Here is a 24,625-nt window from a genome sequence, read left to right on the forward strand (position 1 = left end):
ATGACTTGTTTGCTACTGTACAGCACTTTCAGAAGGGTTGCTGATCACTATTGAATTACAGTTTGTTTTCTCTTTCTTCCTGTCTTTCGTTGCCATGCTGTGCTCACAAGAGCGCACCAAGGTCAGGTTTGCCTTCCACCTCCTCTTGTGCCATTATGAAATGGGCAACTGGTGGAGATGCCAAAGTGATGAGGCTCAAGAAGTTGGTGTGGTTATTGCTACAGAGCTACAAATCTCTGCCCGAGACTTCTCCAATTTTAGCCATGGAAGGTCAGATGGACAGAAATTTTCAGATTTGTAGCAAGTTGTCTGGCTGTGCTTGAATTTTGCCTTTAAAAAACAGCATATATATATATATATATGAATTTACTTCAACCAGGATGGAATTCAAAATTCTGGCAGAGAGGATGGAGCATTGGACAGATCCCAAATCTGCAGATACCGATCCAACATCATGGTTAGAAAACGTGCATCTTCATGAGTAATGGTTTGCATCAAGAAAAAAACTTTACTGTTAAATGGGAAAGAGACATCAAAACCAACATAATCTTATTCATCCTGGTAATGCCCATTAGAGAAGGGATGGTAGTCCCTAACTCTGCAGAGACTAGATGGAATTTAGTTAAAAGAAAAAAAGCAGGTGGACAACTGAAAATTATTTGACCGGTATAGGAAATAAACTCTCTTTTTGAAGAAAAGTCTCACTGTCAAAGGCTCACGGCTGAAAAACTAATCACATCATAGCCATCGTAGCTATGTGGCATCTGTACAACCAGGTTAGACTCCCATTTCATTTATCAAACGCACAAGGTCTTGTTTCAGTGGTGTGTGGAAGCACGCTTTGAAGTGCATATTTCGTATCTGGATGAGGTTCTCATGCACAGTTGCAACATCTGTAAAGTATCCATGAAAATACAAAGGGGTCTTTTAAGAAAGATGATCATCCACCTTGGAACAGAAGGTTCCTCTCTTGAAGGTTACAACATCATCCAGCTGATGTTTGGGCTCTTCCTGCTGGTCAAATAAACCAAACAGCATATGGAAGTGTCGGAAGGTCGGAGAATCAATCACATCAAAGATATATTTGGGATTTGTTTTCCAGTAGCAAGGTCATTTGCTTTATGAATCCACTAGAATATGACACTGGCAAATATTGTTTAGAAAAGGTGGATGTGAAAGGATAAGGGAGAGGAGTTCAGCTACACCTCCATCATATCTTTCAAAGATATATAATCATAGTGGGTCATATCTTCAATGTATGTGGTTTAGACTTTGGGTACCAGAAGGTCTACCCGAACCAAGAATTAGTGGGGGAGGCAAGGGGAGGTTGTGAAGGTATGTAAAAGATGAAAGTGCTTTTGAAAATAGAGAAACCTTGCGAGGGATGAAGAGAAAGCCTGAAGTGAACTGCTGAGCACTGTGACAGCCCCTCCAGGGGAGCCAGACTTGAGCTGGCACGTCTTGGTGAGGCTCCCGCTGCCAAGGACTGTACGTAAAACGATGCTTAGGGACCCATTCTGCACAATTTATTACAGGGAAGATAATCACGTTTGGTCATTTTACTCAACAGTTCTGAATCTGTGCCCATTAGCCATATAAACTATATAGAGGGAGAAAACAGCTGGTGAAAGAATATTGCAAAGTGGCAAGGGAATTCACTAGATATCTAATTCTGAGGAAGAGCGACTGTCAGGATGTTCATGGGGCCTCCTGTGCCTGTCAAAGAGAAAGGATCTAGACAAAATACAATCTTATTCGTGAAACAGAAAAATCCACATAGTCTTTGAAAAGAGGGGATGAACTCCTTGAAATAATAAAGATGCAAAAGGAATAGTTCACCACAGTTTGTTACTTCTTGCCCTTCATTGGCACAGCATGCCCTGAATCAGCCCAGCAGAAAACAGAGGGACATGGAAAATGAACTCAACCAACACGAGAGCAGCGAGTCTTACTTAACTACAATGTATGATGATAAGGTCGCATCTGAGACACCAGATCTTCCATCCCAAGGATAGAAACATGTTATCCACACCTGGGAAATGGCTGTAACCTTACAAACTCGGAGGCTGATGAAATTAAGACAACTGCGGAGGTGCTGAAAAGGTTTGAGTGCCAGAACGAGACCAGGGAACCTGAAACTAGTAATGCACAAGACTATATGAATCAACGGAACAGCTCAGTGATGCTGGGGTCAAATGGCCAGGGAAGAAACAAAACTGAAAAATAAAAACCCACAGGCCATGGGTATTAGAATGTTTACATTCAGCATAGCATTACCCGTGTGTCATGCAGAAAAGCAGAACCTATTTCTGTGCGCTGTCCTTGAGGAACGCTGCAGTATTGCGTTATGACATGACACTCGCTCACGAGATGGGCACTTCTCTAAATTAAGTGCTTTCTAACACCAGACAGGCTTTCAAACTTGCTTTTTCAGTGGCTGCTTTTTTCAGTAGCTGCTTGTCCAGTGACTTGGAGTCACATGCTTGTGCCATTGATCATTCAGAGAGTATTTCACAAATTCTTTGGGAAAATACTCAGACTTGCCCAGATAAATAACAGGGCTATGACTGTTATAGAAACTCCCTTCTTTGCCTGAAGAAATTGAAGGCAGGGGGAGATGTTTCCACAGTCAGCACCAGAGCTAAGATCAGGGAGTGAAAAGTGCTCACCTGGAAGTTTGATTCTGGCTGTTCTGCTTGTTCACAATAGCCCTGGAGGTCAATGGTCTGTGGATTGACACAAGCAAAGACATTTACACATGAGGGTGCAGAATGTGAAAGGAAGGTGGTATGAAAGGAGCTCCCAGCAACGCGATGTGATTGAGCCGCACTTGTTTGCTTTCAGATCTTGTGCTTTATTCATCTCCAGATTTATGTGTCTCTGGTCTGGGAGCATCAGTGTATCTGTGGAAAGGCAGTTCCTTGCTCCTGGCTATCCTAGTTGCATACACATACCAAGGACAGAAAGGGCGGCACAGCAGTTTTAGATGGACAAAGTGGTTTTTGGATCCTTGCAGGTCCATTCCTTTTCTCTGGCATGAACTAGAGCACCTTGGAGACAGCTCTAAGATGTGCTCTACTTCCCAGTGTCCACAATGGGCCCCGCACTGCGGTACATCTCAGTACGGCCCATCTGCAGTGTCCCCACACAGTGGTTCATGAGCTGGAAGGAGTACACAAAACAGGTTGGTTTTGCCTCTCCTGCCCCCTTTCTACAGCCTCTGAGAGCTCTCAGGACAACGTATAAGAGACTAAGTATAAGTTGGGGTCAAGTCCTGCCCTAAGAGTGACTGTGAAGTTTGTCAAATAAACTGGTTAGTAAAGGCGACTGGAAAGTCTGATGCGTTTAAGCGTCAATCTTACAGGATGGATCATCCTTGGAAGGAAACTACACGCCTTTAGTTACATCTGAAATCACCACAGACCTCAAGCAAATACTCCAAAAGGCACCAGGAATTCACTAGTATGAATGAAAGCTGCTCTGAATCCCGCAGTGCAGCCCACAGCAAGTTGCCACAGAACTAAAGCCCCAAATGCTTCGCTCGGGGTGATCACACAGCATGTCGTGCCCCACCGAGGCCCAGCGGCCTCCGTCTCCACCTCGGGCCTGACTCATTGTCTTAGGCATACCTGACAGACTTCAAAGAGGATTTAAGCACCCAGAACTGGGCATCAAAACTGCACTGGAGTTAAAGGGCACAAGAAAATGGTGGGAAGATCCCTTCTCTTTGCTGGCCGACTGTGAGAGAGGATGCAGCGCAAGGCAGCGAGTTCTAACGCATGACCAGAAACTGCTGTAAAAATCCTTTTGCAAACAAGAGATCTATTATATTTATCAAAACTTTGCTAAGTAAGGTTAATACTCTGGCATTGACCCTGCCTTGTATGCCCTTAGTAATACTACCATGCTTTGTCCCATTAAGATTTTACAGCAGAAGAGATAACACACGGTCGATAACCCATTATGAACAGGTACTTTTCTTCTTCTCCCCCCTCCCCATGGCCCGTACCCCGTTTGTAGCAGGGAAGATAACGCTTCAGCCAGAGAACTCATTTCCAATGTCAGCCTGTAAGCAGCTTATGCCTGAAGAAAAAGAGACTGATCGGCCATTGTGGTCGTTATCCTGGTAATGGAACAGCCTGTGTGAATATCAACATTATCATATATCATTCAACTGCTGAAAGTCATCTTACCATCAGAAGGAGCTGAATAGCAACCATTTCTAAATCCTTACGTACATCCATTTACAGCAGCTGAACTGCGGGTGTATATAGACCTGGTTTTCAGCTAGCACAATAATCAAGCATTCCTCATTTACGAGTGAATTCATTTGCCTTGGTATTAGTCCCAAAATGGATATATAATCTCCAACTAAAACTAAGATTAAGCTGAGGCCACCAAATTCCATCATTTCTCAAAACACATATGAAGTCCCCAGCCAGATGCTGATCTTGGTGTGAATCTGAACATACTGAATTACATTTAAAAGCCATTGCTTTCAAATGGTGATTCTCAGTAGCCCCAGTGTCAGCGTAAAGAATCCGTCCTTAACATCTCTGCGCACCAGCACTGTGCAGAACCAGCTCCAGACTATTTATAGCTCACATTATATATACACACTGCAGCTTCCAAAAGCATATTTCATCTTTTGGGAGGACAATACATTGCTGAAAGCAATAAAAGACAGAGTTTTGTTAAAGAAAAAAAAATCTGCTCAAACCCTTAACCTGGAAAAGTGGTCCCACGTTGCCAATCAGATAATAAGCTTAATCCTTACATCACGCTTTATTTGTAGCTCACTGTGTAGATAATGGTCGCAGCTTATCTAACTGGAGAAACGTGAAACCAGAGTTTTAGAACAATAGGAACAAGGCTGTCACCAGCAGGCTGCCAATGAATCACGTCCCCGCAGTCAACTTCTCCCAGAAGGTCATTTGTAACAGAAATACATCTCTGCCCAGAGCTGGCAAAATGCTGCAAAGTGTTTCCCAGCTATACTCTTATAAAACATGGAGCAGAGCAATTACCAGAACAACTTCACCTGGTAGTATTTTTAAGTTCAGTTGATTACAAGACTTAATAGTAAAAGTTACCAGGCCTGCTTGCTTCAGTGTCTGGGATTCTAGGGGTGGTTGTACCTTCAACCTAAATTCAAGATATCTAGAAAACAACCTTTTACAAACCTTAACACAAAAGTGATTTGCCATTCTCTTCCACATTAAAAGAAGAATTATTTTTAAACACTTTCTTCCATATCATTCAGTACCGAAACCTTGAAACCACTGAAAGACAGTGAGTGCTGTAAAAAGTGTTTGCTAAGAAAAAGCAGCACTGACACTTTTATGCCCAGGGAGATGCAGAAAATAACAAGTACAACAAAAACAACAGGTACTACCTGTGCCATAAATATGGAAGCGAGGTTTGCTCATACATAATTATTCTAAAGTAACTGCTCGGTCTGCAGCTTAAAGAGAAAAAAAACCTCTCCTGCTGTACTTGCAAAAGAGCTGCAGATTTTCTGCAAGAGGGAAGAGAACAGATGATGGAAGGAGCTATTCTTTTAAGACGAATGTCATTGGCACAAACAGCTGGCAGTTGGTGGCGTATTATTTATATGTGCAGTTGCTCGTGTTTTTTAACAGATAAGAAAGCAATATTGCATTTGCAATTCAGGTGAGGAATGTGAGCGGCTCCACAGCGCCACTGGCTCCTGGGCCACATTTCTTATCGTATCAGAAACATCTGTCATGGTGCAAGCAAATTCATTATAAAAGCACCTCAAATCTGCAGTTTCAGGATGAGACAGCAGTCTGCAAAGAAACCAGAAAACCAGCCTCTCCCTATAAAAGCTGAAATGGTTTGTGCCATATTCACCAAACACCGGGAGGGGTAAGGGGGAGAAAAAGAGAGAGAAACCTTGGAAATGTCATTATTATAAATTATCCCTTCTCTGAGAGCTGACTGTGTCTGAGAATGGGTTTGTGGTTCACACGCAGAGCGTGCAGACACACTGCAAAGTTATCATCACATCACCACGAGCCCTCCGCTCCTCTGGGCTGTGAACAGACCCGACTGTAACCCTGGTCTTAATGGTCCAGAGGACTTGACTTGAGAAAATGCCAATGGGCTGGGGGAGAAAGGATGCAGGGGGAGGCGGCCAGTGTGGGGGTCACCATCAGAAGTGTGTTTGTGGGAGCTCAACTCACAGAGATGGAAGTGACCCCATCTTAAGGGCAGATGATGAAGCGATAACAGGAGTTTCCACCTTCCAGGGAAGGTATGGTGCATCTTTAATCCATGCTGAGAAGAAAAGCAGGACAGGTTGAAAACCACTCATGCGCTCATGTTCATCCCTGCTGTAAAGCTGCACCTGGTACAAATTTAGAACGCAAAGATTTGTAATATGGGCCGCTTTTGTCTCTGGTGTCGTTCTCCAGGGCTGCATCTAATACCCCTGTGCGTACAAGGACATTCGTGTGCTCCTCTTCAGCAGGGACTAAGTCAACTCAAGGTGATTTCAAAATCCCTCATGCCTACAAGAGCCCTAGAAACGCCTCTGTAGCTCTGGAGGCAGGATCGAGTGTCCCATCTGTGCCACGCTGAGTGACTGCTTCCTGCTGCGCCTCCGGGCTTCCATAAACAAAACCACAAGAGCCAAACAACTGTGTCTTCTGCCCTTGCTGAGAAGCCCCTCTGAACTTCAGCTGATGCACAGGGGAAGAAAACTAAGGACTGACCCTGGATTGGAGCATTATTTCTTTAGCCTGGGCACACAATGCTTTTCTGTCCCATTGGAGACCCTTGGGTGAGCCTGTAAGGCTGCAGTTGTGGATGAAAGGTGAAACACCCTTGTTTTCCCCCCAAGGGGCACTGAAACTGGGCATGCAGCTTAAGAAAAACAGAGGAAAATACCTATTTTAACTTTGCCACTAATCACAAAACATACATTCTTAAATATGCATACATCAGCAGAAACAGCGGGTAAGGGCTCCCATTCTAAAACAAACAAAAACGTGCACTTTGAGCCTTCCTATGAAATGGCAGTAAAAGCCCAACCCAATTATTATTTTCCTTGATTTTCAGCCAGACGAGGCACAAGACAAATAAGTCATCAAGGACAAATAAAAGTAGGTTCATTCATCGCATTCAGGGCTGGAATCTTTAATGGTCACCAAATGAACTAAGATAACTAAGTAACCATTGTAAATATTAATCTTTAAAGGAAAACAATACTCCCAACAACAGGAAGCCTGATAAGACATTGGATGTTGCCATCAGTGTTATGGAGTCTCTCTAATTTCCTTAGTTTTTTCTTATGCCTGTAGAGAGATCAGGAAGGGGAACATATGGTATCTCTCAAGGGAAGTAAATTAACATTATTAATAGCTAATGTGGGAGAGGTGAAACAGTCATTGTTCGTGGTGGTTGTTATTGTGTTTTTGTTGGGGTGGGGGGGAAGCCTGCTTGCTAGTGAGCTTAAGCACTCAAGCCAAATCCAAAATCTCGTATTTATAAACAGAGATCTGATAACAGCTGCCTAAGCATCCAGGATGCTTTGCCAGCGCACGCACATCGAGCTGATCCAAAGGGACCGTGTCTTGGGGTTTGTCCCAGGAGTTCACAAACGCAGAGAACTCACGGCACGGTCCCTGTTCCCGAGTCCCGTTCTTCTTTCTATTAGTTTAGTTTGAAGCAGGAGGAGCAAGGAGAGGTAGAGACCTGCACTTCTGAGGGGCAAAAACCAACCTCTGGCATCCACTGAGGCAGCTGCTCGAGTGGCCATTGAGGAGGTGGGTTCCAGCAGACAGTGGTCACTGATGGGGAACATCTACTTCCAAGCAACACAGCGATGGCACCAGCGGGTCTCTGAGGGCTGCACAGCAGCGTGGTGTAAGCAGCAGAACTATTTTGTGGGAAACAGTGATAACAGAAGTGCTGTGTTAGGATGGATTGAGTTGGTGACCTGGAAGGGTCTCTCAGAGCACCGAGACCCCTTGCAATCCCCATACACTAAGAGAAGAATTTACCTTTTTAGGCCTCTGCTTTCATCTCCCTCCCAAATACAAGATGGTATTTATTTACTCTAAATAACACTGACACTTAGAGAAAATACGTTCTAAGCTGTGGCTACTCAAAAGGGTGGGACCCTTAGTCCAGCCTCAGCTGTATTTGTCCTAGAGCATAAAATGCATTTCTCATTTCTTCAAGAGATCCTACGCTTCCTACTTTCTTCCCAACATGAAAGCCTAAGGCAATCGCTGCCTGGCCTGGCAGAGGTGGACTTCATGACGCCTTTCATGCTGAGATAATTGGCAAAATAAATTCAACACATCTTAGTTAAAAAACACAAGGATTTGATGAAAATTACCCCATGAGCTCAGTAGATATAAGAAAATTTTGAGGAAATTGCTCAATAAACTCTTTAGGAGAAAAAGAGTGGATTTTGGTACAACTAACTCACTGGATCTTAGTAAAAATTAAGTAGTCTAATAAGAAAACCTCATGCTTCAGGACACATGGCAATAGTTTTATAGAGACAAAGGAATTCCCTCTGCCCTTGAAAGCTTCTACTTCAACTGCAAGTTGACAGCTGGATTTTGGGTTCTACACCTGGAGAGGACAACTTGAAGATCTTAATACAATCTTCAGTTAAACTTAAGACATGTGCAAATGCTCTATAAGGAAACCATTTCCCTACCACACAACTCTAGCTGAAGAGATAACTCAGTAAACTCTGATTCTGTGTCTCAAAGCTGGTCTGCAATTCCTGAGTGTTGATGGGACATTTTGTTTCTTAAGAAACTCATCATGTTGACCAAAAAGTTCATGAAAGGCTGACAGAGCTGTGCATTGTTTTTTTGGCGCTGTGGAGTTATATGACAAGGATAAATTGTTCTCTGTGCTGAAGCCCGGGTGGTTTATAATGTTGTGAAGTTTTCCACGCTGCCAATTTTTAGGGCCCTTTAGTATTTCAAGTTACGTAAACTTATAATAAAACCGTTCCTCCTTGGCTCTGAAGAATGGGACTTTCTGCTCAGTAAGGACATGGCTGAATTCCAGACAGGAAAGGAAGGATGCTTTCATGGTAGCTTAGGAGAGGACGTTTCCAAAACATCTATAGCAATATGAGAAAACAGATGTTTAGCCAGGACAGTTCTTCAATCAGGTAAGATAGTACCTCAGAGAAATTAAATGCCTCCAGCCAGATTCTTTAGTGACTGAAATACCTTCTGAGAAAGGTAAAAAAAAATCTGGATATCTTCATAATCTTAACTATCAATACAATGATATACCCCCCTGATGATGACAACTCATTACACTGTGGTCACACATTCACTTCTTGTTGCCTGTCCCCATCTTCCACCCATGCTGGGCACCAAGTGTGGTCATTTGGTGGTGGCAGATGAAAACAGTTCTACTTTAAAAACTCCACATCTTCAAAAAGAAAAGCAGGTTACCATGCACTTCCAGGGAATTACACCACCAAGCCCAAAAGTTTGGTAAGGCCCTGTCTTATCCTGACATTGGTGATGTCTTGGAGGGTGCGAGTCTGTGGCATATGGAGAACATGAGCAGCACTGCGCCAGGCCAAGGACACACACACCTGGTTAACCCCTGCACAAAGCTATTTACTCACTTCTGACCCATTTTCTATCCTTAATCATGTAATTAATCACACTTTGTGAGAGCTTCACAGCAGGAGTCAGTTGTCTGGGGGTGGCTGTGATTACTCAGTTGTAACTTGGACTCTCCACGTAAACAAGGGAGGATGGGGAAATCCAGCACCCCTTCCCTCTCCACCCCCATTTTCCCCCTTGGACCTTCGGCTGGGGTGCAGGAAACGTCCCTTGTCCCCTGTGGCACATGAGAGTGAAGGGCAGACTTGGCATCTGCCCTGCTCCTGAGCGCAGCAGCAGCGCCCGGAGCAAGACATCAGGTGACGGTAACCGGTTATTTGTGGTAAAGCTCAGCAACTTGATTACTAATCCCTGGAAACCAGGGGGAAGGCGAGGAAGGATTCTGATCCCGCGCCGTGTCCCAGGCGGCGCGGGCGCACACTGCCGCCCAGGGCCGCCCCGGGGAAGTGTCTGCAGGGCACGCCTGAACCGCCACAGGACAATTTATAGGACAAATATTGAGGATAATTAAGGATAATCTCTGCTTTAGGCATCTTACAAAGAAGGTCAGGTACTCTCTTTCCTTGCCTAACTTCATCACATCTGCCATTAATAGCAGGTACTTGTTTCTCAGAACGAATAATAATAAAACCCTCTATCTAAATGCAGGAAACCTTTAGGATCTAATATCCTCAAAACTCAAGATCATCGCAGTGAGTTCTGCCTCTAAAAAGCCATAACAGTGAATTGCATTAGCAGCACCAATCTCCTGCTGGTAAACATTTTCCTCAATGTACCCATGCTAGCAAACACAGAGAGGTACTATGATATTTGTGTCCTGAGCTCAGACAAAAGCATCTTTCTTTCAAATAACTTGGCAGGTCAGAGTAGATTAGGTAGTCACATGAAAGCAAAGGAGGAATCTGCCCCAGCAACTTCTGCTGCCTTTTTTTTTTTTGTGGTCTGCTGATTTCATAATATTTGGTCATAAGACGTTGTTTTCAATATTCACTTATTATCATGATGGGCTTCTTCCTAAATAGCCTTCGGGTAACCAACATTTGCATTGCTGGCAAAGTGGAGAAGCTGGGACTAAGTAATTCTTGCTCTTGAAAGTCCCCACTGCTCCCCACCCAAGGGGACTGGAGGGACATGTGTTGCATGATCAATTCTGCCTATGGATGTGACAGCTGACACAGGAGGAGGTCGGCTGAAACAGCATGTTCCAGCCTCTGTTTCACAATCCCTGTGCACCTAAAAGCCCAATTTCCAAGAAATCAGAGCAACAACAGTTCCCATCCCTGTGAAGAAACCTTGGGAACATGTGTCCTGTGCCACGAGGGGCAGGATGCTGAAGGTGACAGATGAGCGGCCAGAGGAGCCCAGCTGGCCTGTGGTCAAGCCAAGCCCCTGCTCAGGCAAGTTCAGCCATTTCTATAGAAAGGGTGATTCAAAACACAGGAAAAACATGTGGCAACACAGACACTGAGATCATTGTTAGGGTCAAGCCATTTGTAGCACTCCCGGCCTAGCAATTCCCTTCATTGTGCTTTCACGTGTCTGTCTCTCCTTTTACACCCGGGCACGTTGCTGCAGTACTTAAGCCGCCTCAGCAACATTTTTATCATATCAGCCTAACTATATTTTAATTAAGCTTACGGGATTGAGAGCAGAATTTGATCCTCAAGGCTGCATACAGAAATGGAGCTTTTACAAAGCCCACATAATTATGAAAACAGGAACTGAAAGAGGCCTTTCCGTGCTGTCCAGGTAACTCTGCTGTTCTACATACTCCATAACATTAAACAAATGCATGTTATTTTATCTCTGTACTGCTCTGTGCGTTCATGATCCTTTGAAAGCTCAAAGATAAACAAGAGTCCCCTGAAATGACCTGTCTACACTAGATGAAAGAACAGACAAGAGAAAAACCCTTGCAGCGTTAAGCCAGTCTAACTGTCCATGGCTGCAAGAAACCTGTCCCTAAAGCAGGTCTGCCCTCACTTATCCACCTTGCATGACACCAGCTCATGCAGAGTGGCCCTAGTTCCCTTATTGTATGTTTTCATTAAGCACCAGCCAGCTTTAGAAATTAACAAGAACCTAAGGTGTAAGCTCACCATTGCGCTAGGTACAACAGCGAGGCAATCACACACAAAGTGGAGAGAACTGCCACTATTTTTGATAACACCAACTGTTACTGTTGTTGTACAAGCCAGGCAGCGTTCCCCTGCTCCAGCACAGCTCATCTTGTCACCCAAGACTGAGTTCTGCGGCGAGGTAGATGGTGAGTTCACAAGGATGCTCATTGCAGTGAACAGCATCTCACAAGTAAAGCCTCAGGAGCAAAGCTGACTTGCTGCATACTGGTTTCCAGGTCTGCGGTCTTTGTTTCGGTGGATGGTGGGGCTACCTGGAGATATGGATCACAAAATGCTAGCCAAGAGCTCCAACCAAAGCCTCCCCAGCATCACATTATAAGCCTCCACAATTCATCTTGTATTTTGCTGGCTCTCAAAAGAGCATAATGACAGGGCAGGGGGCTGGCACTATTTTAAACTCTAGGATGCCAATCTGAAGCTTGCCAGATTTACACTACAGCTTTGAAATTCAACTTGAGCACTGAGTCTTCACACCCACTGTGCCGCATGGAATAGATGCTTGTGTTTCATGGGCCGCTGTACCAGACCTACCTCCATTCTGTACCTCCCGTGCATCAACTACGTGACCACAACTTAAACCTGCAAGCAAAGAGGCAGAGAAAGGCGAGTTCTGACATCCTGTGCCCCGCTCAAGAGCCCAGTTCAGCTCTGTTTATAATGAATTCTGTATTCAGACATAAAAGGTACTCAAAGCTGAAGAGCAAAAGAGTAGGGCTCATTTACTTCCAAACAACAGCACCACTCAAGGGCTTCTGACTTGCAATTAGCCCAATTGTTGGTCCAATAATAGTTATAGATCCCCCAGTACATATGCAGACCTTTCAACTCCTAGACCTTAAAAGAACTACTTATAAAAAGACAGATACCATTGTATTACTTTACAGATTGGAAAACACAGGCTTGAGAAAAAGATCAGAGAACTTGTCCTGAATCCCATGGTAGTAGAGCCCAGAATCACACCTCCAGCTCCCTGCTCTCTAATGCCCAACCGTCTGCATAATTTTCAGTTTGACTCTGCTGAAATCTTCTGTTTTGACAAGAATCTGAACACTTTATATCACTTTTGACTTATAAACTACGAGATCACATAGAAAGATGTAAAACTGTGAGCAAGACATCCAAGCTTAAAAGTTTTCTCAAAGCAGAATGGAAATGTTTTAGTCTGAATCTGTAAAGATAGGGTGGCCTTACACTATCAAGAAGAAGAAAGTAATTTGTATTCAGCATAAAGGTCCATTCAGCTTGGTGATGGATCTGTCTGCTCTGACTTCTGCTCTTCACCCCTTACCCATAATGAACCAGATTAAGTACTTTGTGCTGCACCTCTTCCTTACTGGGCACTAGGGATAGCAAATAACCCAACGTCAACGTGACACAGCACACTCGTACAAATAAGTGACTGAGCCTGCAAAACCCACGTGCACTTGCTTGGAAGCACTGTGGAAAAACTTGGCTTCTACCACGTTTCATGGCTGTGATTTTTAAAGATGCGCTAAGAGCTGAACACCAAGTGAGAATCAATGCAGAACGAGTGCTGACTGTGTTTTATATAGTCCTTTCAAAATATCAGCCTACAATTAATTTAAAATATCAGCCAAGAAGAATAGTTCAATTTGTAATACAATAATGTTATATTAATTAATAATAACTTCATACGATTAATCCCAGACTGACAGGGACAGTTCAGTACATATAATAGCCTAGAAATGCACCGGGTGCAATACAGCCGTATGGCAGAAGTGTGTTTGTACTATAGGTGCCTTTTGCACTTTGAATCCTCCCTCAGCACTATCATATTTGAAATTTTGGGTCAGAGCCCTGCTTATTCATCCACAATGAGAAAGTCAGACTCATCTGTTATTCTATGCTGAGCCCAGCTTAACTTCGTTAACTATCAGAACAAGGTCATGCTCTGTTAAGTTTGTACTTTCACATCCCTTAGCAGTGCTGAATCATCCTAGGTGTCAATGCACTGACATTTATGGTCTTCGAGTGCCGCTCCTTTGTTTACGTTCGAAGTTCATTCACTGCCGTCTTCCATTAGGGCTCTAACACATTCTCTGCCCTAGTACCTCCTGCTGCCTTCTTACTCGAGCCATCACAAGTTTGTCTGACACCGAAGAAGAGGTAGTTTCCATGGAAACCCTGAAGAACAGGCTAAGTTAACGAGGCATAAAATGAAGATGGTGTCCTCAAGCTCACCCATTTTGAAAATCTAGGTCACCACTGTTTGCTTAAAACATTCCTTTCTTCTAAACCCATGTTCACTTGACTGTTAAGGATGTAATAAAAGAGGCTCCAGCACACCCCAAACTTAACATGTTTAATATAATACCATGTGAATAAATAATTCTTATAACTTCTCCCAGGCTGTTTTTTCTGTTCAGTTTCCCTGGATAACCAATAAGCATTTAGTTTTATCATCCAGTTACTTATCTTCAAACATTCTACTCTGGCCATCATAATCTGACTTTGAGGTAGTGTTTGAGTAACCTGCTGTGATCTCATCGAGGGCAGGGGGCATTATTTATATCACCATTTTAATCTCATGTAGAGGATCTACAGGAATGAAAGGACTGTGCACGTGAAAGTCAAATTCCATCTCAATGTGAAAAACGCACAGAGAGATGCCAAGGAATTAAACCAATGCTGAAATTCTGACACCGAGTTTACTTAGAGTTTACTCAGCCACCAACTATGAGCAGCAGCAAACGCTGATCTGTTGAAGTATAACGGACCACGTGGCAGTAAATGAATTAATTGCATTCTGTGAGTTTCCTTAGTGAGAATCACAGCTCCTCTCAGGAGGAGAAACATCCATATCGAGTGTTAGTGCTAAAATATGCTCTCAAGTACGTAAGGTTATGGAAGGCTGCCTCAAAAAAAGTGCTGTGGAGGGAAATAACACTGATGATTTGCTAGTTGTTTCCTCTGCTAATTGAAAGCAGATGTAATTAGCTGCAGACAAGTACCTTTTGAGATGCAACTATTTCAAAGATACTCAAGTTTTCAGGCATGTCTCAATCTACTCTCCACTACCTATAATTTCTGAGGCCTCCGGCACTTCGGAGAACTGATTGATGACCTGTTCCCATTAAAAGGTAAGATCCCATATAATGAAGAGCTTTGCTTTTTCTGTCCACAGTCGATGGTGACAGGATCTCAGCTGCTAATGACAAGCAAGACACAAAGGTTAAGAAAATACCTATAACCTTCTGACTTCCTGAGAAAGCAAGGTGCACGTGACAACAGCTTACAAAAACAATCTGCTGGTCTAGTAAAAACCCGCTGCAATCCCTGCTACATTCCTTGTGTTATTAAATATCAAATCTGAAGTAAATCAAGCGTTTTTTCTGGCCAGTGCCCTTTTCCCTGCCTAAACCCCTACACAATGTGCTGGTTTAGGAGCAGCGTATAAACAGGACAGTTTGAACAACTTATCTGAAGCAGAACAGCAGTCCCCCCAAAAAAAACACTTTGGCATAATCCAATTACACTAATTAAAATCATTATTTCCAATTAGCTTGTTACTGAACTGCTTGCTTGGCACATCTAGAATCAGCTCATACAAAGGTCAGGTGCAGTCTCTCCAAAATCTAGGGAGAACCAAAAAGAAAAATGGAGCGTTGCAAGATACAAGTCTCTATATGTTGGTGGTGGTTTGGTTTTGCTCGGTTATGTAAGTTAATAACAGGCAGGTGCAGAGTCTCTGACTTGTTTCATCTTGTCTACACACATCACACTTGCCCCTTCAGCTCTTACTTGGCTGCAAACTGAATGCCGAGCCTGGGAGGTTTTCTTCGACGGTAAGTTAGATGTGCTGAAGCCTCTCTGCAAGTGGGTACTTTGTGGTACTGATTCTAGAATAAGAATTGTAAGGCAGACATCTTGCCCTCTAAATGTGCAGTTGAAGTGTCTGCTACTCGTGCTTAAATCTTTTGCAGAATCTCTGGAGGAAAAAGCAATCCATTTTACGGAAGAGACAAATAGAGACATAACTCACTCCAATGTTGCCAGTGTAGCTTTGTCTCCCTCACTTCACAGTTTTCTAGCATGTGTGTCTGCTGCCAGGTCCTTCTCTCAACACGGCCACAGAGTCAAAAATCCATTGCTTTCCTCACTTGAACCACCAACAAGCCACAGTGGCTTTCTTAACCGCAGCCTTCTCCAAAGCAGCACAGAAAGTGGTTGTTCCTCAGTCATTCCCACTGGACAACCAAACAAAACAGCCCAATTTCGGCTTTTTCCTTCTACCAGCACTGATATTACCTGGACTAATGCCTCTAACTGGCTCCCTCAGCAAGCCCCCAGGTCTTCCAAAGTGCCCTCAATTCCTTTCCCCCACACACAACAACAAACCATCCCCTTTGCTGACCCAGGACCACGGGATTCCTGCCCCATCATCTGCATTTGGGCAAAGCAGGTGTAAACAACACTTGAGTTTTGGGGTTCCCAAAACAACAGTGACTTCGGCATAGCAGCTGCTGCTGTAAAGGAAACCAGAGGCTACTAAATCTGGGGCATCGGGATTTTTCTCACGTGATCTCACGTTTTCACTCACCGCTCTCATCTATATCAGAAGGACAAGGCCACGCTGTGTGTATTATTAATATATCCCTGAGCCTTGGATTTTTATATTCTACCTACATGTGAGTCTTTATGCTGCACTTTTGAGATGACCTCGTGTGCCTCCTGATGAATACAGCAAGTGTTATCAGTCAGGGGCTGTGTCTTCATTCACAAAATATACACCCAAATTTCCAGATGAAAACCAGATGAGCTTGGATTATCTACTGCTTTAACTCTTGGGTGAAGCTAATGAAGTTAAAAACATAACACAGCAAAACAAACTAACACAGTCATCAGTCAGCTTTCTGATGATGATGATGGGGAGGAAAAAACTGGCCCGCTCAGTAAATCAATAGATGTATTGATCTATCCCAGGAGAATATAAATAATGGAACATACGCCAAGCACACGTGGATAGATGGCACGGAGTAATCCATCTCTGAATAGCACCTGCTGATTTGCTGAACATACAAAATATGTCCTTGCAAACTATTGATTGTCATGGAATTTGATCTAAACACCGATCTCTTACCACTGGCAGCAGTCCGGCCGGGCCCCAAAGACCAAAACGATGACAAATCCCAGCTCAGACTCTTTCAGGTTCCATCTCTTCAGTCATTCTCATTCAGAGAGGATTCAGTGCATTAATTTATGTTGGTCCAGAACCTCTGGGTTCTCTCTAAATGAGGCTTATGCTTTGATAACAAACTGCATTCCGTCATTTAGATGTCCTACTTCCATCCCAGGAATGCAGCTAGATTAGAGTTTGAGTTTGCGTTATCCCAGGGAGATTGTGGGATGCTAATCTGTGCTTGTGTTACATCTTGGCTGGGCTCCTCACACATTTTGCTGACAGCTTTAACAGGCAGGGCCATGAATTTATTACAGCTTAATTCAAATTTATCTGCAAAAGATGCCACCTGAGACTAAACATTCATGTATCATTTTGCTTTAGATCCCATCAACACTCTCTCCAGGAAAGAAGTGTATTGATATTAACAATTTCTCTGTTAATGCTTATTGCCGTTCATTTGCCTGATCCTCTGCAGAGACACACGTTGCTCCGGGCTCATCCTTCCACTTTGCTCCTGCTGGACCCATTATGGATCTGAATGAGAGCAGAGAGCATACTAATTAAATTCAGATATCGAATCTAAGTCAGGAAGTGCTGCAAACACCCGGGAGGGCAGGGAAAACACAATTCAAAGGGAGCTTGCAAACCTAGGGAGTAAATGGAAAAACCTGTGAGGTCTGGGAAAATGCAAACAAATGTTGGGGAAAAAGGGAAACAACAGGAAAGATACTTGCGTAGCAGAATCACCGCAAAATGTTAATGTTAAATGGACTGTAGAAAGGAAATCAGATCAAAGCTTGCACTATGGCATTAATGAAAACAACACATGGCTAAAGAAACTGCAACTTTCCTTGAGCAGGGGCAGGATGCATCTCTATGTTTCATTTACTCCCAGGATGCTGAAGGCCACAAATACAACAACAAAAAAGCCAGAGGGTGAGAGGAAAACCAAAAGTGCTTGAGAAGGATAAAGGACTAAATGTGAGTGGCACAGCCAGATGGATGGGGGAGCAGCAGAAGGGCTGGCAAGAGCTTGCTAAGAAAACTACCATGGAAATAGGAATTTGCAAAAGCTCAGAGGGCTCAGCTGAGAATGAAAAAAGAAGTCAAGCTTTGGAAAAAAAAGGAGGGTCTAAAGTTACTCTTCAGAAAATGGTGAAGTCTATAAATCTGTTGGCCTGAAATATATTCCTCAGGGAAGTAAAACTGATGTCTATAAGCCAGGAATGGGCTATAGGGCAATAAAAAACCCAAACAAACACACCCCCCCCCCCTAATTACTGAATTTTGGGCATAAAATTGCTGACTTTTTAAGCACCAAGGGGCAAATCCTGAGCTAGACCACTGCAGCTTAACAAAGCCTGTGCTGGTTTACAGCAGCCAAGGTCTGGCCTACATATCCTGGTTCATAACCTGAGTTCCCAGCTGCGATTCACCACACTGCCTCCACCCACCAGAGTCTCCTTGCCCTTTATATTTATTACCCAATACATGTTTTGGGAATACAGGGTTGGAAGAACCTTCTGGATTGTCCAATGCTGTGTTTTGCTATTACAGTGAGTGATTCCCACTCCTGCTGCCGAACTATAAAATGACCCTGGTTGCTTGCTCCCACTGTCCTTTGTAAAAAAGACCCCTCTAACTCTCATATCAGAGGCTTAAACAACCTATCTTTATGCCTAAAATGACTAAATCCAGTTTACAAGCTGTCTCTTTGCTAACACAATCCTCCTCCTACCCTGACATTCACCTCTCCATAATGAAAAGGGGCAAATGCCTCCTCTAATTACAGCTGATAAATCGGAAGGAAAAGTGAATTATGCCAGAGAACTAAAGACATTACCATATAGCTTCTTCATGGTCATTTCCATAGGTGATGCTTTGAACTAGTCAACACTCATGCAGCCCCAGGATGGCCATGATTGCCAGGACCGGTCACGACAATGTTTTCTTTACTTCTTTTCAGCAAATCAACAGTATTGAATGGCTGGAGATACCAGACTGAAACCCTGATGAAGTCAGCATCAGTTCTGCCACTGACAATGATTTTGCTGCACATACCCCCCAAATCCCTCCTCAATCTGAGGTTCCCACCAGCCAAGAGCTGTTGTCTCTCCCTGTACCAGCTTTCCTGCATCATTTCTGAAGGCAAAAATGAACCACCTTTCCCCAGGCCCGAACATCGTCCTCCACATTCAGTGGTGCGCAAGTTGCCCTGGGCCATCGCCAACAGGTTTTTCACGGGGTTAATGATTTTGAGAAGCTCCGAAAAGCATTAACACAGAGAGAGAAATACAGAACTAAGTTCGTAGTGGTGGGAGCCAGAGCCTCACGAGACCGGCCTGACCGCAGTTGTCCCAGGAAAATTGAGTTCACCCATCCCAGAGAAGGGGAAAAAACAAAACAAAGACTCCAAACAAACAAATCAGACCCCAGATTATGAAAGGTAAATTTAATTAGAAGAAACATTTTACCTTATATGCAAAGAATTGCATGGACCGGGAAAAGCTTTACCTGGCAGGGCAGAAGTTGACTGCAGTTAAAACGAGAGCAAATTCATCCTTTGACACTACACCCTACAGTATAAGAGGAAATAAAAAGGGCTATCGATAATGATTTTCCCTGCCAGGTATCTTCAAAGACCCAGTTTCAATGAGATTATCAAACCAGGTATTTCACAAGAATTCAACAGATTTATGGGGAATAATAATAACAGATCAATCGATACATCTGGAAAATCAAACAAGCTTTCAAAGGAGCCCTTGACTCTGAAGCAGAAGCCACTGACTTAACACTAAGCATAGGCCGAGGAAGCCACTCCAAGCTTAAATTTATGCTCAGAAATTCGCATTTTTGAAAAGCCCGAATTAATTTTGTCCCGTAGGGCAACTTTCTGCTTATTCCAAGGCCTACACAGCATCTCACACAGGTTTCCCCTTCTCTTCTAAAAGGGAAAACCACTATGAATAATGGAGTTCAGGCTTTGCTGTTCCTGTCCAACAGCTGAGGGTGGGAGAAGCCAAACAGGAGACGGTTGCCGTGTTATGAGATGTAGATCAGAGAGGAAAACCAGCATCCTCCGTCGGGTCATGCAAGTTAAATAGGAAGGAACTGGCTCACGATACTTAATACACTTCATGTCCGCGAACGTCTTGCAAATATTAACTAATCCTCACAAACCCCTTGTGAGATAGGTTAATATAAACCATTTATATGGATGCAAGCAAACAGTGAGAGTATCCAGAGCCTGCCTGCGTGCTTTGGGTGGGATTCAGGAACTGAAGGAGTTCAGTCAAACACATCTTGTAAAGCTTTCCAGCCCTTCTGCCTTCGCGGGCAGCATTAAAAATCACCAATATCATGTCAAAGGTTCAACCTTTGTCCGACAAGCTGGGACCTCAAATTTAATGGGAATCTGTGCTGGGATTACAGGAGGAGCTCAGTTTTAAAGGATTAGGATGAGAAGCTAAGAGAAAAGCTGGCTGCTTCAGCTCAGCTTGGGGAATTTTGGGGTTGGTCCAGGTGTGGCTCAGTAGACTCTGGGTGTGTGGCATCCACTTTCACACGGGCACCAAAGAAATTCCCCTTCCAGAGAATTCTCACCAGCAGGCCTGCCAGGCTGAAAGGCATTTTCCCACGAAAGGCATGCCCTCCTTGCCTGCCTCATCCAGAAACTTAATCCAGCGCTTCAATAACTAGATTTACACCCTTATGCTGTCTCCTCAGCTTTATTTAATTTCCATGATTACCAAGGAATTCATTCCACTTCTTATTTAAGCTGGTCAGCACAGAAAAATGGCTTTCTTTCTCCGTTTTTGATAGAAAAGGCTTTCACTGGCAATAAGAACATGACCAGACTTAGACTGTTTTCCTGCTTAAGCCACGAGACTGAGGGGAAGAGGCAAGAGAAGAAGTTTGGCCTCCCACCCTATGAAATCCTTTGTGGCAGGAGATCAGCACCGCAGAACCAAGGGAATCAGCCAGCTGCTATAAAACCAAACAATTGATCCATACTTGACTTTTAGCTGACAATTCAAAGACTTCACAAGAAGTTACCTTAGCAAGGGAAACGATTGCTCAAAGCGAGGGAGGCATATCTAGCAATTTAGTATGGGGATGGGATCCAGGATACTCAGGGTTTTTTCCCCCCATCCTTGATGCTGACCTCACTGCAGGTCAGCAATCATTCAACACCTTCTCCCTATCTTATTCATATTTATAGGGTGTTCTAGTACTGAAACGCAGGGCTTTGCAAAGGATGTGTTCCTACAATTCATTACGTGGGGTGCAATGAAGCAGTTTGCTGAATAGCGACCAAATTGCTCCATGCCTTGGGTTTTCCACCAACATAAAGAGAATATTTGCGCGCTTTGAAATCTCCGATGGAAAGAGAGATGCAAACACAAAAGTGCTACTCTGCTATTGAGAGGAAGAGACAGGTTAAATTCTACCCTTTGCTTCCCCGCTCCATTGGGACTGGCATGAAAACACAAAGATGACAGGCTGGGCCCCATTCTATTAAGATTTAAATTTAGCAAGGAGCTGGAAAATTACTGGGAGCCTTATGTCTAACCTCTGCCTCAGTTAGAAGCAAATATGCATAATTCTAGTCCCATAGCTAAATTCGAGTGAATTATCAAGTGCCAGGCCAACAAAAGAACTGTCCAGTGCAAACCTTATCTGCCCTGGATGAACGTATCTGTGTACAATATCCTTTGTTACTTAAACAAAACACAATCAGTGTTGCTAAGAAGTTAATATTGTTTAAGGTTCACTGGCTAACACAATGAACACTCTCCTGAGTTCCCCCAAACACATTCCTTTTCTATTTTCTTAGTTTCTTCCCTTCCACCCCCTTTTTTATTTCTCTTTCCTTCTAACTTGGCTAAGGCTGACGTTTTCTTTAGGTGAACTCGCTTGCAAGGTGATATGAACTTTGAGGGATGCAAATATTTCAGCTGATACAGTGAAGGGTAAATACCTATTCAGATCAGAGCAAACAATTAATTTGAAGAGTAGAACATGACTAAAGTAAATCCCCAGGCATTAAACAAAAGCCTATTTGCTCTACCTTCTACCAGCTCCTCTTTTTCCTATTTCCTTAAACTCCTTGTAGCCTTTAAAATCTGTGTTGCCAGTGTCCAAAACTAACTCATCCAAACAGTAAGTTACCGTGAAATAAAACCAACGATACGGTTCTAGTGAATAAACACCCTGCAATGCTTTTCTGTATTATTAATTTGATCATCTTCGCTAGTGCTGGGACAACACACGACACAAATATCCACATAGAGATGAAAATAAAAAGAAACACTTTATTACCAGAGCAATATCAGTCAAGATGGCAGATGTAACCCTGGCAGAAGGATGTCCCCGTGCCGCAGGGGGATTTGCCCATCTGGTGATACCAAAGCGGCACTTGGCATCGAGCTGCTCAAACCATCCCTTCCTCTCCCTACAATCCCAATCCTACAGCATTATATGGCCCTACCATTAAAAACACACTTTTGCCAGGATGATTTCACCTGCCCTGGAAGCATCTGCCAACAGAACTCTGCCCACCCCAGAGGTGCCCACGTCACATCTCTGGCTGATGTGGTGTCCACCAGCAGAAACCCAGAGAGCCCGCTGGTTTGTAAAGCTGAGATCACCTGCAGGATCCCTGGCCGCAGGTCTCTCGCCGAAAGCTCTGCAGGGTAAATCAGCTCATGGCAAACTCCATGTCACCATAACTCGGCATCCCAAGGCTGCTGCCCACAGTGCAGGTGGCACAGATACGCTGCAGGTGTGTAGGTGACACATACCTACAACACCCCAGAACATCCTTCTGCTTTCACAAAGACAACATTGGCGAGCGTCACTTTTCACGGTGTGTGCTTCCTTATCATAGGTGAGCATCTCAAATATTTGGCTTTCACCGGCTACCAATTTTTCTAGCCTAGGGATTGATGAAAAACATTTTTGACAGTCTGAAAAATGAAGTCTTTCATTTTACATGCAAGACAGGCAGAGAATTGGAGGCAGCAGTGGAGGCTGCATGATCTGGGGATCACTCAGAGTTTAGGACAGACCTTTAAGGGGTTTGATCCCAACGGGCTGGCAATGAGAAACCCCTGAAGCCACAGGCAGTCCTTCTAACCACACAGCAACCTCCTCTTCAGCCAGTGCAACGGGACCGACATCCAATTAAAAATTGTGGCCTATGCAGAAATTCACTCTGAATTTCTGTTGGCATCAAGGAGGCCTCATTATGAGATAACGTTCAGTCCTAAATGTAAAACATGGCCAAGCGGTGATGAGTAAAGTGGGCTGTCTCTCCACACTAAATGCATTTGACACCATTTGCTAACTCTTCAAAGCAGAAGCAACAGTCAAAATTAAAATATGATCACCAAATATGTTGACTGAGTTTGTCTTGCAAAGGAACTTTAAAGTCTGGCTGTCTGGGGGCTCCTGAAACAGCATTCCCAGAGATTTACAAAAAACTGCAATAAAACAGTCAGTGAAGATGCCTTGTTGCCCCATACTGGGCAGAATTAGAATCTTTCATTGCATGTCATCAGCCACTACAAGAAACAAGCTCACGGTGACTCATCCAAGCTGAGGAGGTCGGGATCTGCGGCTTCAGAGCACGAGGATTTAATCTGCTGCACAGCCCTGTTCCCTGTGAAATCCCACAGGGCTGTGATACACAGCTCAGAGCAATCGTGATGCTCCCACATGATCCTGATTTTTTTCCTAAGTGTATCAACACTGAGAAAGTCTCAATTCAAGTGTGAATTTAAGGCCTAGATGGAAGAATATGTTCCTTTACAGATCAAGGAAGATCAGTGAACAAAATCAGACTAAATGAGACACTGAGTGGAATGGTTCCAAGCCCAAGAAAAGTGATGCCAAGATCAAAAAGAGTATCTCAAATACCTCCCTACCCCTCTACAGTTAGATACAAATCACAGAGCAGAACATAAAGATGCAAAGCATCCATCAAAATAATAATAATAAATCTAAATTACAGAAGGACTATTGCTTCATGCCTTCAAAACATTTTATAATCTGCATTCCTGATGGATTGGGATATCCTTTTCCAAAGCTGCGAGAAGCACCAAGGGAGGGCAGGTGACACTCATGTCACATCACTGCAAGGCACAGTCGGTGCTTGGGGCAGGGAAATGGCCAAGCAGGATCAGCGGGAGGTTTCCAGCTCCCGGTCCAGGGGGTATGTACTTCCATGACCCCCATCCCAAACCTAGACTGGGAATTTCCCAATGCGCTCGCCCACCTCTGCTCTGTGTGCAGGTTCATCTGCCAAGGACCCTTCCAGTCACTTCTACTCAATATCTACTCTTCCTCCACCTCAGCTTCTACAAGCTACTACCTACTGACTACTTCAGATTCTACGTAGCAATGTGATGGGGAAAACTGAAAAGATGAGTTTGGGGATGGTTTCTCTCCCTCCCCTCTTTGTTTGGTTTTCTGGAACTATTTCATCCCAAACATTTGTAAATAGTGCCTGGAGTTACATTCCAAGTTTCAGCAGTACACACTAAACTAGCTAATATATATATATAGAAGGATCCCTGTTCTTCCAGGGTATCCAGGAGACCTCGCTACACAAAGTTACAGCACGGCTATTTGTTCAAAAAGTGTTTTCACAGCTATTTCCTCTTCCCCCCTTGACTTTTTCCACTTAGCACTAACTCGTA

Source organism: Nesoenas mayeri (genome assembly GCF_963082525.1).
Source record: "Nesoenas mayeri genome assembly, chromosome: 10".
In the NCBI taxonomy this organism is placed as follows: Eukaryota; Metazoa; Chordata; class Aves; order Columbiformes; family Columbidae; genus Nesoenas; species Nesoenas mayeri.